The 8851-nt window shown below is 38.9% G+C and overlaps 1 non-coding gene across 1 annotated transcript; it reads left to right on the top strand.

The window, feature by feature from the left end:
* Positions 1-8147: 8147 nt before the first annotated feature.
* LOC128289695 (small nucleolar RNA R71) lies at positions 8148-8254 on the top strand. Its single transcript, XR_008279340.1, has one exon. It is a non-coding gene; the product is annotated as a small nucleolar RNA R71 (small nucleolar RNA).
* Positions 8255-8851: the final 597 nt, after the last annotated feature.

Below are 8851 nucleotides of genomic sequence, written 5' to 3' on the forward strand. Positions count from 1 at the left end.
TGGCCCAATCAATGCAGCGGCTCAGACCGAGTGATCATACTCGATGGAGCTGGTATAAGTCCTCTTGGAGGTCACCGCAAATCGAAAAAAGGGGTGGCGAGCTTCGACAAATGCGCTCGAGGAGGAGGTAGCTCCGGGGCCCTTCTGCTTTTTTGAAGCGAGGATGACGGTCTTCGTCTTGCCTTGTGTGTTTGTCATAATGTGTCTACAAGTAAAAGACTTTAATTAATAAATAAAATAATCACCAAATCTGCAAGAAAAAATCTTATTAGTCCTAAATAATATATTGCTCCTAAAATAATGTGGATGAAAACTCAAGCATGCCAAAACCATATAGTGAAACTGAGTAGGAATCAAAGTGATCAAATAAAGAATAATAAATAAAAGAAAATAATCAGCACTAAAAATAAACAAATCAGAACTAAACAACAAATCAAGCTATACTTAAAATAGAAGTACTAACCGTATTAGACAGAAAGCAAGAATCAAGATTATAAAACAAATGCAAAACGTCAATGAACCTAATCAAACTAAAGATAATTGAAATGGACTCAAGAATGAACACAAAAGGAAGCAGAATAAAAGAAAAAATTAAGGAAGAAACTAAAGAACGTAATGAGAACTCAGAAAATAGAAAATAATAAATAAAAGACATAATAAGAATAGTAAAATAGAGTAAAATAAAATAAAAAAATAAAAATAAAGATTAACACTAGGGAATGGGGAGGATCGGAGGTGAGTTGTGTGTACGGTGGTGGGTTTGTATGCTGATGGTGGCAAAGAATGGTTGTGGCTTAGTGTTGGCCGAATTTTGTGAGGAGAGGTTAAGGAAAAGGAAGGGTGAAGGTAATGCGATGAGGGGAAGAAGAGGGAGACCGAGGGGGTAAGGGTGGTTTTTAGGAGTGGTAGGTTAAGGGAAAAATCGGGGAAGAAGGGGTGGAGGTGTGTTTGAGTGTTGCGGTTAAGAGAACGAGGCTGGTGAGGGCGTGCGAGGTTAGGGGGTTTGTGTGCGGGGGTTTGAAGGGACAAAGAGGAAGGGGAGGTAAGGGGTAAAGGGATGACGGTCTTAGTCGTCGGAGTGACGGTCAGAAATAGGAATTTATGAGTGGGAGTGGCGGCTGAGAGGAAAGGAGTTTGAAGAAGAAGAAGAAGTAAAAATAATTTAGGGTTTTTGGGTTAAAAGGGTGACATGGTCGTGTGAGGCCCGTGTTGGGCCACACGGCCGTGTGATCTCTAATTCAACTCGTGTCGATAAAATTTCAAGCCCTTTACACGGCTGTGTACAATCTCGTTCATTTCTCTCATGCCCGTGTGACTTTTCACACGCCCGTGTGCAATTAATAAAATAAACTCAGTTTTCAAATGGCCTTGGATACGTTCGTGTATCCAAGCTGTGTGGTTTACACGGCTGTGTCGCACGGCCGTGTATAGTCTCTTTCACTTCTCCCATGCCCGTGTGACCTTCCACACGCCTGTGTGACTGAACACATGACCGTGTACCTTGCCCGTGTCGTAGCCCATATGGACTATATTTAGGCCGTGTCTCTATCTATTTTAGGAATTTAAGCTCCATGATCCATACGGCCAAGAATACGCCCGTATGTCCAGGCCGTGTAACTCTCTGTCAATTTCCTTAAAATTTAAAAATTATATCTCAGGATCCACATGGCCAAAGACACGCCCGTGTGTCCAGGCTGTGTGGGTTACATGGCCATGACGCCAGGCCGTGTAAATCATTTTCGCACCACTGTTAGGCCACATGGCCAAGGACACGCCGGTGTGTCTAGGCTGTATGGGTCAAAAACCTGTATTTTTTAATATTTAGTTAATTTTAAAAAAATATTATGAAATGAAAGTATAGAAATTAGCGGTGTTAACACTAGGGTTGCCTCCCGAGAAGTGCTTATTTAGAGTCTAAGCTAGAGTTACCTTGTGCACATGATTACGAGGGTTCGCGGAGTTGAAGCTCCTCTTTATCATTTCTAAAATCCTCACCATTATAAAGTTTAAGTCGATGACCGTTTACCTTGAATGTGCCATATTCTGGATGAGTTACTGATCGCGTGATTCGTAACAAGTAATAAATATTTATAATGAAGATCAAACGTAAACTAACTATTATCACGATGAAAAGGCAAGCGCACCTATCGAACAATAGTATAGTAATGGCAAGACCAGTATATCGTACCCAAGGGAACCCAAAATACTAGTAATAACTATCTTTTTATTATTTAACCTAGAAATAATGAGGGGCTGTTTATTAAACTAATTAACTAATTAAAATAAAGCAAAGAGAAAATTTGGAAAAAGGCTTGAAGAAAAGTAATTGATAAAGACGGCACCCAAGGAGGAATCCACCTAGATTTCACTTGTTATCTGACTCTGAACCAGACGATTTATTCACTTGACTTGATCTGTGAGACTCCCTAACCTATATTATTATCTCTTTCGAGACTAATAATGTCTAAACCTCAGTTGAATTAATCGAAACCTCTTTCTTAATTAAAACCCCTAGGGAAGCAGTAAATCGATCTATGGACTCCCATATTAGGTTTCACCCTAATCCGGCAAAATCTTGTAACCCTATTTCTAGGTGTTCGATCAACTCCGCTTAATTATGCCAAATTTACTCTTAGACAGAGACTTTTGCTTTTCTGCATAAGCACATCAAATCATGAATTAATACCCAGAATATTAACTCAAGCATTAAAAATACATAATTAAGAACAAATCAAGTATTTATCATACAGTTCAGATAATAATAAACAAGATCTATCATAGGTTTCAACCCCCTTAAGTATCTAAGGGGTTTAGTTCATAATAAAATAATAGTACATCTCAAAAGTATGAAAATAACAAAACATAAAGAAAACTCTAAAACCTCTGAAGGAATTCTGAGAGAGATCTTCAGTCTTGGAGTAGCTCCGGCTTTTGGGATGGATCGTTTGGCTTTCTTCAAGTAATTCCGGCGTGCGATTCTGTACTCCAGAAAAGTTCTGGAGAGAGCGACCCCTTTCTAATTCATACTTAGGGTGTTTATTTAGGCTTTTGATCGGCTTTCTTCCTCCCTAAATATCCTTTTCCGTGTAAAATACACCTCTTTGAAAAAAGGGATACGCCAGTGTGCCACGACCGTGTGACGTGATTGCCAAGCCATGTTCGATCCGTTAAATTGCACATGGCCGTGTGGGTCAATGGCCAGGCCGTGTGAATCCTGAAAGCCTTGGTCGACACCCTCGAAAGACACGGGCGTGTGTGGCAAGGCTTAGGTCGTGTCATCTTCTCGATTTGGTTTGTTTTGTCCCTTTTGGCTAGTTTTTGGCTCATTTTGACTCTTGGTGCTCTCTTGAGTACAAAACATGAAATAACCAAATTAAGAGCACCAAAATCCATAAATCTAGCAATAAACATCCCTAAATATGCTAGGTATTTGGGGTAAAAATATGTATAATTTGGCGTTTATCAAATACCCTCGCACTTTAGCATTTGCTTGTCCTCAAGCAAAACTCTCATTTACTGCTAGAATTCATTCCTTTCAATCACATAATCATTACTGATAATGTTACAAGTTATTCCACAGAAAATCATACAGTGAGAATTCAAATATAGGGGCATTAAAAGCCTCAAACAATTTAAATCGAATATTTTGATAATGAAATCATAGGTAATCTCCTTCCTCTAAGTAATTAACTTTAGTCCTAAATATACAAGAGATGAAATCCTCACTAAAGATTCACTCAAATCACTCAAAGTGTTTAAGGTTCAAAATTAAGTACTCGATTGTCTAACATGAGAAGTTATTACCATAGGCTTGCATGAAAATCAAATCTCCACCACTTGTAAATGATATGATACACAAATCAAAAGGTCTTTGCATGGTTGTAACGAGGTCTAGGTTACGGGTATAGATACAAGCTAAAGAGACAAAGGTTAAAATCGAGATAATTTCAATATATTACTGCACTATCAAAAACTTAATTACTGAATCACAAACAAATATCTAGAACTATATTAGATGAGCTCTCTTTTTTTTTGACAACTTTAGCTTGCTGAGAATTACAATAATAATACTGAGTTTTTTTTTAAGAACAAATCAAGTCAATACAATATAGAAATCATACTTCCTTATTCAGTAACAAAAAATGGTGAACATAGTGAGGTAACAATATTAAAAATAATCCCGATAAAAAAGGGTAAATTAAGTAAGAGGATTTCAACAATAATGGGTTAATTAATAAAAAAGGGTTAGTAGACTCAATGGGGTCCACGAAGGGTTTAATTATGTGGGAAGGCTTTTTATGGAGTAAGTGGGTTAAATCCTAAGTGCCTTTATCATCTCAGTATATCAAATCAAACGTGTGATCTCGACATGTATAATCGAAGCAAGTTCTAGAATAACAGTTCAATGTTGACACACTCAAACCACAAAATAAGTGAGCAAGAAAGAAAGCTATATGCTCAAAAGGCTCAAAAATCACACCAAAAATTTGGGTTTTTGATGTCATTTCTGTATACTTAAGATTTCAAGATAATACCTCAATTTAGGAAAATAATCTAAAAATTTTAGTTCTCAAAATATCAATTTATCATGCTCGATTCTTTAATGTCCTATAATCAAATAATCATGCATAATTCTCATGGTTTAATTCATGACATATCAACAATAATTATAGATCAATTAGAATTCATTCGATTAATATTATGAGAAAATCACTTAAGCACAAGATCAATTTTAGTGATTTGAGAATAATGCAAAAAGTTAGGCATCATGTTCATGTTCACCCCCCACACTTAAGATGTATATTGCCCTCAATGTACAAAGATAGATTATTCAAAATAAAGAAAATCATAAGAGGGAAAGAGGTGAAACTCCCTGTTATATGGATGTGGAGCTTGATTCTAAGGCTGGAGTGTTTGGTGAAAGTGGTAGCTGCCACTGTTCTTGGCTAGATGAAGAAATTGGGTCGTTGAACAAGGCACTCGTGAGGTATTGTTTCCCATTTGTTTCCTCATTCCGTAAAATATTCCTAGCAGCTTTGCTGGAAAGTTTGTAGAATCATGAAAAGCTTATTAAGAGTTGGTGTGGAAGAGAGTGTAGTGGGATTACTTGTTAGAGATACCAGAAATATGAAGAAAGTAAAATTTACTAATAGATATGTCTTTCAAAAGAAAATAATAAAATTGAAATGAAAATAAAAATAAAAATAAAAATAAAAATAAAAAATAAAAAGATAAGAGGATTCAATGATCCTCTTCAGTGGGGCCCTAAAGTGGTGGCACTAGGGTGGTGATGTGAAAGTGCTGGCATAGCTGCTGGGCGTGGCGCACGGGCGTGTTGGTGGTGAGCACGGGCGTGTGGCGTGGGTGTACAGCCGTGTGGAGGAAAAATAGAGGGGAAAGAGAGGGGAAAGTGAGGATTAATTCAGGGGGAGTGGATTTTAGGGTGGTTTGAGGGTTGGGGAAGTGAGAATCTGGGTAATGGTGGCCGGAATAGGGATTAGGAAGTGGGGAAGGGGAGATTTCGGCTAGGGTTTTGAAAGGAAGAAGAAAGTGAACAGTGATTTACTTATATAGGAGAGGTGCACATGGCCTAGGGCCAGGCCCGTGTAAGTGATCCCGTGTTTTTCGAGTTTTACAATTTAGGTCGTGCCCAGCTACTATCTCACGCCCATGTGTCTGGGGCATGTGTGACACACGACCATATCGCACGATCGTGCCTAGCCTTGTTCGCTTCTCCCACGCCCGTGTGTTAGGGTAACACGCTCGTGTATTGTTGTCCACAGCTTATCGGCATGCTTCACGCCCATGTCGAAGAAACAGAATTGAGCCTTGCCTCTGGTACGCCCGTGTTTTTCTATTTCCACGCCCGTGTTCTCCTATCAAGTTCACCCACGGCCATGTCGAACGGCCGTGGGGATTTATTGTATCCCGTGTTTTGGGGAAATCATGTCTTGCTTCCACACGGCTGTATCGCACGACTGTGTTTCTTCCCCTGTTTGGCCACGATCTTAGGCACACCCGTATGCCTGGCCGTGTGTGCTGAAAAACTTTGCAATTCAAAGATAAATCTAATTATTTAAAGTGTTAGAAATAAAAAATAAAAAATGAAGAAATCAAAATATTTTAGTGCTCGGGTTGCCTCCCGAGAAGCGCTTATTTATAGTCTAAGCTCGACTTACCTCTTTAGTGAATGGTCAGGGTGGTTCGAGGAGTTTATACTCCTCATTCCTCTCATCAAAATAGGGTTTTAATTGGGTGTTGTTTACCTTAAAAGTACCGAACTTGGGGTGACTCACCTCCACCGTACCGAATGGAAAAATACTGAGTACCGTAAGAGGGATTTCCTCATTCGGTGTGGTAGTGACAATGTGAGGATCTGCGGTATCTAGTAAGACTTTATCGCCAACTTTAAGTTGATTAGGAGAGGTATCGGGCTTGCTTTAGCGTAGTTTCGGTTTATCATATGTTCTCGCCATTCGTCTAGCTCCTCTATCCGTAGCCTTCGTTCTTCATGAACGTGTCCTCTATCATTTCTGGAACATGGCTCGTGAACTTCTTTGAAGCTTGAACGTGTCCTCTATCCGTAGTCATATTGTCAGTTTTAGTATATTGGTGTGGAATATTACCTTCAATGTTCGATGTGATGTCAGAATTACAAGCTTGAAGGGTGATCGTTTCTCTCCCACACGAAGTGTAAGCTCACCTGTGCCAACATCAATAATTGTTTTAGCTGTTACTAAAAAGGGCCTCCCTAAAATCAAAGGGGTGTTATTATCCTCTTCTATGTCTAGAACAACGAAATCAACGGGAAATATGAACTTATCTACTTTCACGAGTACATCTTCAATAATACCCCTAGGGAATCTTATAGTTTTATCTGCCAATTGAATGCTCATCCTAGTTTATTTAGGTTTCCCAAAACCTAGTTGCTTAAACATTTTGTAAGGCATGACATTAATACTAGCCCCTAAATCAGCTAATGCATCACGTATATCTAAATTACCAATTAAGCAAGGAATTGTAAAACTCCCTAGATCTTTCAATTTGTGGGGTAGCTTATTCTGTAGAATAGCCGAGCAGACTGCATTTAGCTCCACATGCGATGCTTCGTCCAACTTCCGCTTATTTACTAAAAGCTCTTTTAAAAATTTCATTGCATTTGGCATCTGCGACAAAGCTTTAATAAATGGTAAGTTAATATGTAATTTTTTCAAAAGTTTAAGGAATTTATCGAATTGTTCATCTGAGCGGTCTTTCCTTGTCGCGTTAGGGTATGGCACACAAGGTTTATATTCAACAGTCACTGGTTTGTTTGTATTTTGATCTACCTCAGCTCTCCTTTTGCTTACCACTGTTTCTTGCCTCGGTTCTGGTTCAGGCTCTACGACTCCTTTGTCATTGTGGATATTAATTGCGTTGAGCTATTCCCTTGGGTTGGGTTCAGTGTTACTTGGCAAGCTACCTTGTGGTCGTTCAGAGATTAGTTTGGAAAGCTAGCTTATCTGAGTCTCAAGTACTTGGATCGATGCTTGTTGATTTTTAAGTGCTGTCTCGGTATTTTGGAAACGGGTTTTCGACACTGATATGAATTTTGAGAGCATCTCCTCAAGGTTTGGTTTCTTCTCTTATTGATAAGGTGGCTGTTGAAAACCTTGAGGATTTTGTGGCGTTTGATTCCCTTGACCACCCCAGGAGAAATTTGGGTGGTTCCTCCAACCTGCATTATAAGTATTACTGTATGGGTTTTTTTGAGATCTAAAGTTATTGTTACCCATATAGTTGACTTGTTCCTCTTCGTTGTGGGATTGAAGGGTTGATATTCTGTATGCACACCTCCTCCACTTGCGTCACACCTCATTACTGGATGTACCTGCGTAGAGCCAAGTAAACCATCAATTTTTTTATTGAGAAGTTCTACCTGATTTGACAGCGTAGTAACTGAGTCGACGTTATAAACGCCGGCTGTTTTCGTTGGATTTGTCCTCATAATTTTCCATTGATAGTTATTTAGTGACATCTCCTCTACAAACTCATAGGCATATTCCGGTGTTTTATTGTTGATGGTTCCGCCAGCAGCCGCGTCAACCATTTGCCGAGTCGAGGGATTCAGACCATTGTGGAATGTTTGTACTTGAAGCCAAAGTGGTAACTCATGGTGAGGGCACCTTCTCAGTAAGTCCTTGTATCTCTCCCATGCATCGTAAAGTGTTTCTAAATCCATCTGCACAAAAGAAGAGATATCATTACACAATTTAGCTGTTTTAGCCGGCGGAAAGTATTTTAGTAAAAATTTTTCAGTTATTTGTTCCCAAGTAGTAATTGACCTTCGTGGTAACGAGTTCAAACACTGTTTAGCTTTGTTCCTTAATGAAAAAGGAAATAACCGAAGATGAATGGCATCATCAGAAACGCCATTGATTTTAAATGTATCGCAAAATTCTAGAAAGTTTGCTAAGTGAGCGTTGGAATCTTCATCCTGCAAACCATCAAACTGAATAAACTGTTGTATCATTTGAATTGTATTAGGTTTCAGTTCAAAAGTATTTGCAGCTACAGCCGGTCTAACTATGCTAGACTCAGTTCCTGTTAAAGAAGGTTTAGCATAATCATACATAATGCGTGGAGCAGGATTTTGATTAGCCGCAATTGCAGGAGGTAGCTGATTGCCTTGGTTTTCAGCCATCTCTTCCGTTGGGGGTTGAGTATTGTCTTTTTGCTCGTTCTCCATGTATTTTAAGCTGCGCCTTATTTCTCTTTGGTTTCTACGAACTGTACGATCGATTTCTTCTTCAAAAAGTAATAGTCCTGACGGTTTTCTTCTAGTCATAAACTATAAAAACTTGCCAAGAGA

This window comes from Gossypium arboreum, chromosome 2, assembly GCF_025698485.1.
Source record: "Gossypium arboreum isolate Shixiya-1 chromosome 2, ASM2569848v2, whole genome shotgun sequence".
Lineage (NCBI taxonomy): Eukaryota > Viridiplantae > Streptophyta > Magnoliopsida > Malvales > Malvaceae > Gossypium > Gossypium arboreum.